Raw genomic sequence first — 13,208 nt, forward strand, 5'->3', positions numbered from 1 at the left:
CAAAGAGCTCCGAAGGCGTTGCTTTAGCACTTAATTGTTATTATGGGCTTAAATGTTATAATAAGCATATACTTTTGAGGAATTGTGATAAAGGAGGTTACTTGTGGACTTAACAAGTTTGATACATGACGATAGTTTGTGAAATGATTGAGAAATGTTATATGTCCAAAACGGAACTAAACTTGCGACAAGGTGAATCAAGTTTGGAGGACCAAACTTCTTAAGGTGGGGAGAATGTAATGACCCCAAAATGCGTATAAGAAATCACTTTTATTTATCTATGAGATGATGTGTTTGTATTTAATTATATCTATTAGAATTGGAGCATTATCAGTTGAGTTAAGGACTTAAAATTTGAATTACCGACCTTTATGGGTTCAAAAATCAAAATTGAGTACTTGGGTATGTTAATGGGAATTTTTGGAATTATTTGGGAAAATTAATTTGAAATTTAATTTTTCTGATTCGTTGATGGACGTTGGGTGATTAATTTTATACTGCAAATTAAAGGCCTTAGAAGCTTCAGAAACCAGAACAGGGGACATATTTATGATCAGCATAATTTTTAGAGTTATCTAAAAAGTTTAATTGAAATTTGATTTTTCGCGATTCATAAGGCCACGTTTGGCTCTCTTTATTGTGTTATGTTGGTGTGTGTGTATATTTATATATATTGGGTGCTTTATGAATGGGTGGACTCATTATTTAGAATCAAAATCAAAAATATCTAGAGAAAAGGGGGGAGCCACGTGAGAGAGGGGGAAATTGAGAACTCAACAAGAAGAAAGATGGAGAAATTAGAAAGGATTAAAGATTGAAGGATGTAAGGCTTAAGGTATGTGTAATTCATTCTAATTGGTTCCTCTCCTTGATAATTAAGTAGGAAGTTCTTCATGTTTTACAAATTAGGGTTATGTATGGAACAAGTAAGTGGTGAATGATTAATTAGAATCATGTTTCTTGAGCTTGACTATGTAGCTAAATGATCATGTGTGTATATATATGTCTATGTATGTGTGAAGATGGGAATGTTATGAAATGAAGTTATGTTTGTAAATTAAGATCAAAGATTCAAATTGTAGGAAGTTGATCTATTTTATGGCTTCTAATTACATGATTTTGACCCATGTTTACCAATTAAAAGACCCTATTTTGAGCCTTGAACAAGAGCACCAAAAATTGGATTTTTGCTGAATTTTCGAACAGCTTTCTGCCCAAATCGCCGCACGTGCGGGGCTTCTTGCCGCACGTGCGGAAGACAGCTTGTTCAGCCAACTTTGATCAAGCATATCTTTTGCATTCGGACTCCGTTTTGAGTGATTCTTGAGCCTAAAATCAAGCCCCGGAAGTCTAGTTTCTAATGGCGCCAGTCTCACTCTCAAATTATAAATACAGGAATAGTTATGCCCAAATTAGTGACGACTGTTCACTTTTTATCAACCGATTTTGCCCCTTTTCTTCACTTAAACCATTTCCCATCGATTTCTCCTATTTTCTAAGGCATGGATTACACCTTATTAAAGCATAATGAGTGATACCACCATGACTAATTGATTAAATGACTAAAGAGAATAAGTAAAGGATCGAGTATAACCTCATATTATGTGTTGTGCTTTGTAATTGTAGATCGAGACGAGGACATTGTACCATTACCATCGGGAACCGATCACTGTGAGTAGTAGTACTGTGGAAGTCCGTTTAATTACTGTTAATGATTATTATGGTTAACGTTCTGTTCCTTACAAGTAAGTATGTTAATATTATATTGATTGGAAATCTAAAGGTATTATTGGGCAGTGCATTCTGTATACTGTTGACAAGAATACTAATATTCTGTTATTTGCAAGATAGCTATAGTGGTTCGTGATGAACAAGTGGAATGTATGAGCATTATAGAAGTATGGTATCCGCGTATCTTTGAACTCATACAATTTGTATACTGTGCTTACCTTTTAGTAATAATTATCAGAATGTTCAGTTAAACTGAAAGTTAACTATGCTAACTCCTATGAATGATGCCACGATTACCATTAACACGCTCTTAATTGTAAACTAACTATGTTAATGTATATGAACACTTACACCATTGTGTTACTTTTGTATGCTACCAAGTGAACTACGTCAAAGGATTTATGTTACTCTTGAAAGATCGGCTTCTATGTAAATATGAGGGTATACTGTTTGTTATTAATGAACCACAGGCCATTCAATTACAAGTTATCAAGTAAGTGTGGTCACCTTCGAAAGATCAGAACAAGTGAAAAGAGCTATGTATACCCATATGAACTTGAAGTTATTTTGATGTGTTACATAAGAATTCTGATTTTGTTATGATTCAAGCTTCATGACTATGTATGACTTTGTTTCCGTTTATATATATGACATGATACGTATGATTTGGTCTGTAAATATATGAAGATCATGAGGCCTATGGCCATTATGTGAAAGATACAATATGTTGGAAGATATAATTTGTGAAGTAAGAACCTCCACTTTGTGAATTTATGAACTTATGGAAACATCAAAAGAGTTTAAGAAGCTACGTGTGCCATGTGAGAAACAATGTAAAATTATGAAGGCTTAAAAGAAATCGTGAAGTTACGAACCTTTGTGGCCCTTGCCCGGGGGTAATAATACCGTGGTTTGTGGCCCTTGCCCGGGGGTAATAATACCGTGGTTTAAGAATACATGATTTTGTGAAATATTGTGAACTTGTGAACTATGAAGCTATGTGGCCAAGGGCCATTTGTGAAATATGTGAAATGTGAATCTATGAGGCCGAGGGCCATTTGTGAAATATGTGAAATGTGAATCTATGAGGCCGAGGGCCATTTGTGAAATATGTGAAAGGTGAATCTATGAGGCCGAGGGCCAATTTGTGAAGCTATGAAGTTATGAATCTGTTAGGCTGGGGGCCAAAGTGCGAATGTGTGAACTCTTTGGGCCGAGGGCCACTCTGTGACTTTGTAACCGACAAGATCAATCTGAACTTAAGACAGAATTAAATTAAGTGCTCTCTTTATTTATATAAGCATTGATATGTTTTATGTTCAAGTTAAGCATTGTTTTATTTAAGTATTGCTATTCACTGAGCTTGGCTCACTTCATGTTACGTATGTTCTGTAGGTATCCTACCTGAAGGTCAGTCTTAACCTGTGGGATCCACTCTTTTTGGTGTCAACCCCGGAGAGTCCAGGCACTTAAGTAAAGACAGCCATTCTATGGAGTTTTATTGAGCTTTTGGTTTATACCTTGATTACCTACCTAAGGTTGAAGTGTATATAATCCTTTTTCTTTTTACTATTCTTGTTGTGCCCAATTATGGGGGCTGAGTCTATATATGTATATGTTTATAACTAAATTTTCCGAGGCATACTACTACGTATTTGTTTGCATTATGTTCAGCTTATGATCCTGGCTTAATTCAGGTCACTCAATGGATATAGTTTTCTTTTATATGTTCGTTTATATTGTCAAATGCTTCCGTTCAGGCCCCATATGTTATGTATGTCAGGTTAAGAGTTCGGTTGAATAGGTCATGCCCAAACTTTTAGGGGCAAGTCTGGGGTGTGACATATTGTTCATGTTCTTTTTTACTCTTTGAATGAATCAAAATGTCATTGATGAATACAACAACAAATTTATCTAAGAATGGTTTAAAGATGTGATTCATTAAATCCATGAAAGTTGCAGGTGCATTGGTGACTCCAAAAGGCATGACTAAAAATTCATAATGTTTATATCTGGTTCAGAAGGCAGTTTTCTCAATGTCCTCGGTCCTAACTTTCAATTGATTGTATCCCGATCTCAAGTCAAGTTTTGAAAACACCTAGGCCCCCTGTAACTGATCAAACAAATCGTCAATCTGAGGTAAAGGATATTTGTTCTTAATGGTTACCTCATTCAACTCTCGGTAGTCAATGTATAGGCAAAGTGTTCCATCATTCCTTTTCATGAACAATACAGATGCTCCCCACGGTGATATGCTCGGCCAAATGAACCCCTTATCAAGTAATTCTTGCAACTAAACTTTTAATTCTTTTATTTCAGCAGTTGACATGCAACATGGAGTTTTGGATATTGGTTGAGTACTCGGTACCACATCAATCACAAACTCAATCTCCCTATCAATTAATTGTCCTAACAATTCTTTTGGAAACGCATCAGAAAAATATTTTTCTACTGGAATATTATCTAAGGTAGTATCTGTAGTTTGAACACTCAATATGCAATACAAATACCCTTGGCATCCCTTGTTAATCAATTTATGAGCCTTCATTGTAGAAATTAAGTATAGTGGGGGAACTACACTCTTTCTTTCAAAATAAAACTCATTTTGTCCCAGAGGTCGGAATATTACTGGTTTAGAGGCACAGTCAATAGTTGCATAGTATTTGGATAGCCAGTCCATACCCAAAATCATATCAAAATGAGTCATGTCCAGAGGCGATAAATCAACGTACAAGATGGCATTCTCAAGCAAAATTTCACATGCAGGGTAAACAAAAGATCACAACATAGATCCTCCCGATGGCGATGACACATATAACACATATGTCAAAGTTTCCGAAGGTCTATTCAATTTATGAGCAAATAGCATAGAAACAAAAGAATGTGCAGACCTTGAATTGATCAACACATATGCACTTTGTCCATAAGTAGAGAGTGTACCTGAAACCACAGTCTCTGTATTTTGGGTGTCCCCTAGAATGAGTGCAAAAACTCTTCCTTGCCTTTGATTGTCTCTCGTTGCAGTTGGTGTTACGTTAGCCCTTAATGTCAGTACAGATCCAGTTGAACTTGTAGCACCCCAATTACCACCATGTCGTGGTTTTGGATGTTCCCTCACCATGTTTCCCATCTTTCTGCATTGAAAACAAGCCCCTGTAGTCTGATAGCATGCACTTCGGTGATTTCTTCCACAATCTGGACAAGTAGGTGCTGAGTTACCACTTTGGTTTGAGCTACTAGAATATCCCGATTTTGCTTTCTTAGTCATTGCTGATGTTGCCCCTTTGTTCATATTAAAATTATGCCTCTTGTTCTTTCATTCAAAGTTTCAATTACTAGTGGCCATGTTTGTTTTTGACATAAGTGCCCTATCTAGAACATCAACATACTTCGATAGTTTCAACACATTAACCTTTTCTAAAATTGAATCACGAAGGCCTCTTTCAAATTTTTTAGAATTTTTGTAGTCCGTGTCGACCATATGTGGCGCAAACTATGCCAGTTTAGTAATTGAGCCTCATATTCTGCCACTGTCTTGTTTCCTTACTTTAACCCCTCAAATTCCGACACCTTATCCCGAATACACTGTGGAAAGTATTTTTCGTAGAAAATCTCCAAAAATCGAGCCTATCTAATTTCCTTGTTATCATCCCAAATCAACATCCACCATCTCCTTGCCACATCCTCTAAAGTGAATACGGCCAATAGAACTTTCTGCATTTCCATGCATGGGAACACTTCAAACAACTTCTCGATCCCTAAGACTCAAGCTTCAGCCTTAAGCGGTTCCACTCCTCCATAGAATAGGGTGGTCTTTTTGAACTCTTTGGTGAGTGAGATAGTTCGGTCATCTGCTTGGTGATTCTGCACCGGTAGTGGTATAGGCATTAGAGGTGGGGGTGGTTGTTATTGTTGTTGCCATTGTTGTTATTCTCTTAAGCTTTTGGCCATATCATGTATCATTCTCTCCATTCGGTCAAGTCGGGTGAAGGTAGATTCCTCCAGTTCATCCGCTCTTGTTCTCACCGTTATCTATATAAACTTGATATTATAATAAACATAATGTATGAACACATATTCATGTATACAATTTACAAAAGTCACTTTGTTCTTGTACTAAAATGCATATGGATGCAATCTTTAAATCTTTTCTAGACACCTTATTGCTTAAATGGATTAGTGAGTGAGGCATAACTCGTGCCCTGATACCAATCCGTTACGACCCAAACTTGCCCCTAGAGGTTGAGGCCACGACCAACCAATAATCCTAGATTACTCAGCCTCAAAGACAAATCTAACAATCATTAATAAGTAACAAGGCTTAGCAGAAGCAATAATAAAAATATAATTACGTCCATTGAGCAGTGCATATATGCAAATTTTATAAATAGTTAAGACTTCAACCTTCATACGTAGATTCATAAGTACATAGTTGCATCATAACATCTTTAAACTCTTATACATAACATCCATTCAAAACAAGTGTCCAAATAACAAAAACAAAATAAAACAAAAGGGTTGAGAAGGCTTGGCTCCACTTGAGTCCAAGTACGCCTCATCACGAAGGGACTCCAAAAGTAGCTTCACCAAAAGGTGGACTCTCGAGGCATCACTAGACTTGACGTTCCAGTTGCTCACTTACGTATATATATATATATAAGGGAGAAAGGTGAGCTAAAACCCAGTGAGTAATATTAGTGTAAAGAGGTTAAATGATTGAGGTCTAGCATAGTTCAAAGCATAACTTATAAGTTTCGAAACGAATCATAATCACGCATTTGACATAACAAAAATTCATGAATCATATCCCATATGTGGTTCATCCAATAGAGCAAACCAAATGGGCCAATCAAGCCTAAATCAAAGGGGCCATCATGGTCAACGAATGAACCATGTAGTTCTAAACGAATGGACCATATAGGTCAAGCAAAGGGACCACACGGGGTCAACATCAGAGATCTCTACAAACAAATAACGAAAGGCCATGGTATTGTTTCCCCCCAACTGAGGACCTCACTAAAGGATGCCATGATTACCTTTCAAATAAGACATTCAACCATTCACTCAAAATAACATTTCAAAATATTGTTCTATAAGTAATTCAAAATACATTTGAACATATCTTTACAAAGATACTACTCACAGCGGGCTGGTACTGATATAGGCTTTGGGTGACCACCTACACCAAACACATAACAAAGATACACATTGAAGTACACATAAGCAATCAAGTATTGTATCTTAATTCAATTCTCTTAAGTGTGTTTCTAGCTTATTCCATGACTAAAAATGTCTAAACAATGCTTAAGAATGCCTAAGAGAGTATGATGATGAAAATATGCACATGGAAGTGTTTGTCAAAATTTGTTAAAAACAGGGTGTTCGCTCGAGCGCATCTTTGGTCGCTCTATCGGTGTGGCCTGACTGCAAAAGTATTGGATGGTGTCAAAGTGGGCTCGAGCTATCACTCGGTCGCTCAAGCCAAGTGCAATGCAAAGTTAGATTAGGTTAGGTTAGCTCGAGCGCACACTTGGTCACTTGAGCCAACTTCAAAGGTCTGCAAAAATATTGGGAGCATGCAAAGTGCGCTCAAGCGACGACTTCATCGCTTGAGCGAAGTGGTCAAATTCTAGGCTTCCCACAAATGAGTTTTGAGTTTTGAAACACAAATTTCATGCCCAAAAGCTTGCATAGCTGGAGAAAACATAATGAAACTCTTTGTAGAACATTAATACTTGATAGTTATCAGATCATAGTCCAAAATCTCTTTCAATTTTCCCAACAAAAAAAAAAAACCCTAAAACTCTTCAATCTTGCTGTAGACTGCCCTGAACTCCGCTCCGTGTGTGACGGCACAAATTGTTGTTCTAGCTACTACAGTTCGGACTCATGTCACAGTTCTGAATCTAATCTCACAAAGTGCAATGTAAGACTGATAAATCACCAAAGAGTCCAAATCCGGCAAATCGTTTTGGAAAATCAATTTTAATCAAAAAGCGCCAAACATGGACTGCTTTGCCAAATTTCAGAGTCGCCACCTAAATATTTTGTTTTGGATAATTTAAGAAACCCTGACTCGTGCCTAAGGCCATGTGTCTGTAATCACCAAAGTTGCCTCAGCTCAGGAACTTGGGTACGAGAGGGAAAGGTCCTGAAATGAGCACCCCCGCTTGCCCGATCAAAGGATCGGCTTCTACTAACATGATATGTTGTTTTTGAATACACATGTGTTCTTATTCCAATTTATTAACTAGCTTACTATGTGATGCGCACAACATACAAGTATAGACTCAATCGCTCAAGTTGGAACAAAACATCTCATGTTTGTTTGTTTGAAAAATGATTTGAAGTTGCTACTCGCAAGTAGGCTAAGTCGTGGATTTGCCACCCTTAAGTGGGCTTAGAAAACAACGTGATTTTGCCACTCCGCAAAGTGGGCTTAAAACTCACATTTGATGAATTGTTCCAATTCAAGCAATCAAGCCTCCACCCACAGGCATTCATGCAATTATACACTTAAGCAGTTAGCCTCATGGCAAGCATGCTAATCATGGCAACACTTACACACATGCAAGGATGCTAAAGCATAAAAGCTTACCTAGTACTCCGAGCCAAAAAAGAAGCTAGTTAGTAATCAATGCATGATCCTAGTTAAGTTAAGATGCCTAATGCAACACATGCAAAAATGCAACTAAAATAGGCTAGGCTATCTAGAATGTCATGTGAATGCAACTTGATAACACGTATTCAAATTGGTATTGAAATACAATGCAGTTTGTATGATGTGCCGAGCCCGGTGCATGCAAAACAGATGTATGGATGCACGTATGCAAATCATAAGTATGCTAATTGAAACATGACCCTACACTAACCATCGAAGGCGGGTAAGTAAAAGGGAGAAAGAAATGGGGGTTGGAAGACATGCATCACACACACGCACGTTTATTACAATAGTTGGCCCTCTCGATGGAGGGTCCGAATATTGAGCTAACTAGCTAATCTAAGCTAATTAAACTAATTATTACAAGTAAACTAATTAACTAACAAATTAACTAATTATTACAAAACAAGCTAATTAGCTAACTACACTAGCTAATTGAATACAAATGAGTAGCTAAACGCATCAACTACTTAAGTACAAAACCAAGGTATTAGCTATCTAAGAAAAACAGCTAATTAAAGTAGTAAAGAGCTATCCTCAGGGTGAGAAGTGCATGCATGCTCGGTCGCCTCGTTCGGAAATCCATCGCGATGCCCCAACTTGCCTCTGTTTGCAATTGATTTCAGATCACTGCACAAAGCTCCAGATAGCTTCTACTCCAACATGGAGACCTCCAGGAGCATTGTCGACCACTTATTGGTGGTGTAGACCACCTGCCAACCACCTACCTTTGCTACAGACCAGAAAAAGTGATCGGCCAGCCACTTATTGTGGTCTGCCGACCAGAAAATTCTGCACACTTCCAGTTTGCTACAACAAAGAACAAGAAGGGGCACAACAATGTATTTGCAAGGTATGTGTGCACAACCACCCTCCCTATCATTTCATGAGCTAAAGGGAGTGCGGTTCTCGACTCTAGGCCACCAACCGAGCATCACAATGCATGATGGCCGAGAAGCCAAGCTTGCACATTTCAATGTAAATGAATGCACAAATAAACACATAAAGCCTTAACCTCTATCACGCATGATCAAGAGGGTTGGCGACCGAGAAATGAGGCACGTTTCATCACTTCAAGTATGAAACGTCCCTCGTTTCTCGTGTTTGGACTAACACCCTATCCAAACACAATGCAATGCATGCACAAAATTCCAAACATAATGCAAGGCATGCACACACAATGCAATGCAACAAGCATGCAAATATCATGCAATGCAACAAGCATGCAACAACAATGCAAACAACAAGCATGCAACAACATGCAATGCAACAAGCATGCAACAACATTCAAACCACATGCTCAATGGACTTAAACCGAATATGGACAGACCTCAATCATGCCCAAAACAGTGGCCAAAATGCATCAAAACTAAGGCACAAAAGGGCCAAGAACACATGCTCATGTAAGGGCCCATCAACTAAGCATAAGAACAAAACTCTCAAACATAATGAAGAAGTAACAAACATGGAAGTGTGACAACACTATATGCACTGAAATATCATGTGAAATGATGTCATGGCAAGCAAACATCTCAAGTACAGCATGCAAGAACCCTTAATCATGAAAGCTAATGAATGAGACTACACAAGAGGCATGTAATGCATGGCACAAATGGATGAACCAGCCACAAACAGAGCTCAAATAGGTCAAAACAAAGACCAAAACATGTTGAGATAGGAGCTCAAAAGTCTAGGCATGCATGCATACAAGCTAGGTCACAAACAAGGCATTAATGCTCAACTCTCAAACACAAATTAAGAGTAGAAGAAGTAAGAATATGGCAATGCTATATGCTTTGAAATAACATGGTAGATGATCCCAAATCATGCACATGTCACAAATGAAGCATGCTAGGAGGCCCAAAGCTTGAAACTAGCATAGGCACTTCCACTATAGCTATGCAATACATGAAGCATATGGCCAATACAACCCAAAATAGTCCTAGAACATGCCAAAATGATGCTAAAACATGCATGGAGCAAAGCCAAAACAAGCTAGCATGAAGGGCATGATGCATGGAGTATACAAGGCCAATAAGGAGGATTACACTACACCTACCAAAACCAAGAATGAGATGACTTCACCAACAAAAATTAGAGTTATGGCATGTCAAGATAACACCAAAAATGGGTTAATACCAAGTCAACACATGCTAGAATAATAAGCTCACTCATTAGGCATGCAAGGCTAGCAAAGAGGACTTACACTACAAGTGTAAGAAGCAAATGATGGATTCTCTGAACAACCAAAAACAAAGTTGTATCATGGCAAAATAGAACCAAATACATACTGAAATGGTGGCCCAAAAGCCTAGGCAAGATAGCATACACAAAGGCTCATACTTAGGGCATAAAGCACAGCCTCTCCAAAGCATTGAAAGAGTGACATATGAGAGGGTATGACCACACTACATGCACTGAAATAATGTACCAAATGATGCTAAATCATGTGAATAGTCCAAGTAATGCATGCTAGTGGCTTGGAAACTCAAAGCTAGTGAGCATGAATGAACTATGGCTAAACAAAGCATGGCATGCATGACCAAAACAACATAAATCAGACTTTAATCATGGTAAAAAATGGCCAAAAACTTCTTGGAGTTAAGCCAAAACATGCTAGAATGATGGTCCAAAGCATGATGTATGTTAGGCTAGTGAGAGGATTTGCACTACAAGTGCAAGGAGCATGCATGATGTGATCAAACCAAGCCAAAATAGTGTTATATCATGGCAAAAAAAGGCCTAATACATGCTGAAATGGAGCCTCAAAGAGGTAGAAAAATATGCTAACTTGGTGAGCCACAAATACAAGCAAACAAGATAAGAGGAAGGGGGACAACCCCCTCCTATTTAAGACCTCAAAACACACTCTCCACCACTAAAATTCCTCTGGAATTCAGTGGTAGAAAGGTCATGCAAAGGCTAAAACAAAAGCCTAAAGGGATGGCTCAAAAGCTTAGCAAATAAGGCATGCAAGGGAGTAGATCACCCCCAACACCAAAGAGAGCTAAACAAACATGTTAAGTACTAAAAATCAGAGCTTTTTACAGTTGAGAGTTAAGTCAAAATAAGCATGAAAATAGGGTCAAGTAAGCAATGAACACAAAGCTTAAAAGAGTGCTAGTGACTCACCCTTGTAGAACAACTTCAAGAAAGGAACTCCAACAGCTTTTTTGAACCAAAACCAATCCAAAAACACCAAAACCAGCTTCAAGGTGCCTCAGCAACAAGAGTATGTTGTTTCACTATGTGTTTGTGTGCAAAAGTGTGAAGAACAGGCACTTTCAAGCACAAGTTTGAAGAGAAAGAGCAAGATAGAGATAGATGATATATGTATAACTCCAAGCAATTTTTTTGACCCTAGAGAAGGGAGAGAGGGCCTCCCTTTTATAGAAAACCAAGCCTCAAGCTTGTTGAACAAGCTTGAAGCTAGATGCAATCCCTCCATACAGTGTATGGAGGATGGTTTCTGTGCTCCCCAGCTGTCACAGCTGGCACCAAAATATCTGCAGGAAACTGCAGGAAACCTGCCGACCACTTGAAGTGTTCGGCTAGCTACTTCCACTGGTCGGTCAACCACCAAAAGTGGTCTGCAAGAAGACCAGCTGGTCGGCAAGGGGGAGAGGTGGTCTGCACACAAAAAGCAAGGTGGTGGCATAGTTGCCGACCACTTTTGGTGGTCCAATGACCTCCAAGACCAGTTGGCTGACCAGAAAACTGGCTGACGAGGAAGAAAAGTGGTTTTCAGGGAGAGAAACTGATCTACAACCCTTATTCTACCCTCCAAGCAAGGAAAACAAGGTTTGTGCCAAAAACGAACCAAAAAGGATGAAAGACGAAAGTCCGCGGGACAAGGCGCGCAGCCGGAAACCTCGAAAACTAGTCTACGAGCACCAAAAGTGGTCTACGGGAGGGAAAAGTGGTCTACGACCACAAAAAGTGGTCTACAAGACCTCTGTGTCCCTCTAGACCAAGGCAACAAGGCATGGTTCAAAAACCAAGCCAAGAGGAGAACGTTAAGCGGTCCTGAGACAAGGCACGCGGTCGAAGGCTCCAGAAATCGGAAACTAGTCTCCAAGAGGGAAAAGTGGTCTACGACCACAAAAAGTGGTCTATAAGACCTCTCTCTCCCTCCAAGGAAGGTCAACAAGGCTTGGTCCACAAACCGAGCCAAAACACAAAGAGTTCAGAGGCCCGGAGGCAAGGTACTCAACTAAAAACTCTGGAAACTCGAAATGAGCACAAACATGTGCGATCATCGAGTGCTCAATCGATGACGTCTGAGTCTTAAGGTTGGTCAAAAATGGGGTGTCTACACTTGCCATACATGTAATGAATTCAACTCTTTCTTTTTCAAAACATGTTCATAGATGATGATAAATGTGAAATCATGAAGGACCTCCAAAGATAGCAAATATAACTTTATGCTTGTAATGATTTTGTTGAAAGTCAAATCTAGGGATGATGATGAATTATGCATGCATGTGCACAATTAGCTCATTTCTTCTATAATCAAGTTGATTCTTTCTTCTTCTTGTCAATTAAATGGAAATTACTATTATTATTACATGAACCCAACCCCTACATGAATTATTTGCAAGAATTATGGTTAAATTCCATACCTAGAGCTTGAAGTGAAAATTTGATAGTTTAATCCTCTCAAATTCCCTCTTAACTCCACAATTCTTCTTTTTCTCTCTCTAGAAGTTGAGCTCTCAACTCTCTTTACAAATTTTCAGCTCAAAGGATGATAGGAAATGAGTTTTTTTTTTTTTTTTGGGTGGGTGTGAGAAATGAGTTCATTAAGCTTATATCA

At 38.6% G+C, this 13,208-nt stretch overlaps 1 long non-coding RNA gene across 1 annotated transcript; it reads left to right on the forward strand.

The window, feature by feature from the left end:
* Positions 1-629: 629 nt before the first annotated feature.
* Positions 630-3,452, forward strand: LOC114304763 (uncharacterized). The gene is made up of 3 exons (XR_014350240.1): positions 630-835; positions 1,627-1,671; positions 3,127-3,452. It is a non-coding gene; the product is annotated as an uncharacterized LOC114304763 (long non-coding RNA).
* Positions 3,453-13,208: the final 9,756 nt, after the last annotated feature.

Source organism: Camellia sinensis, chromosome 14 (assembly GCF_055761805.1).
Source record: "Camellia sinensis isolate YWXY chromosome 14, ASM5576180v1, whole genome shotgun sequence".
Lineage (NCBI taxonomy): Eukaryota > Viridiplantae > Streptophyta > Magnoliopsida > Ericales > Theaceae > Camellia > Camellia sinensis.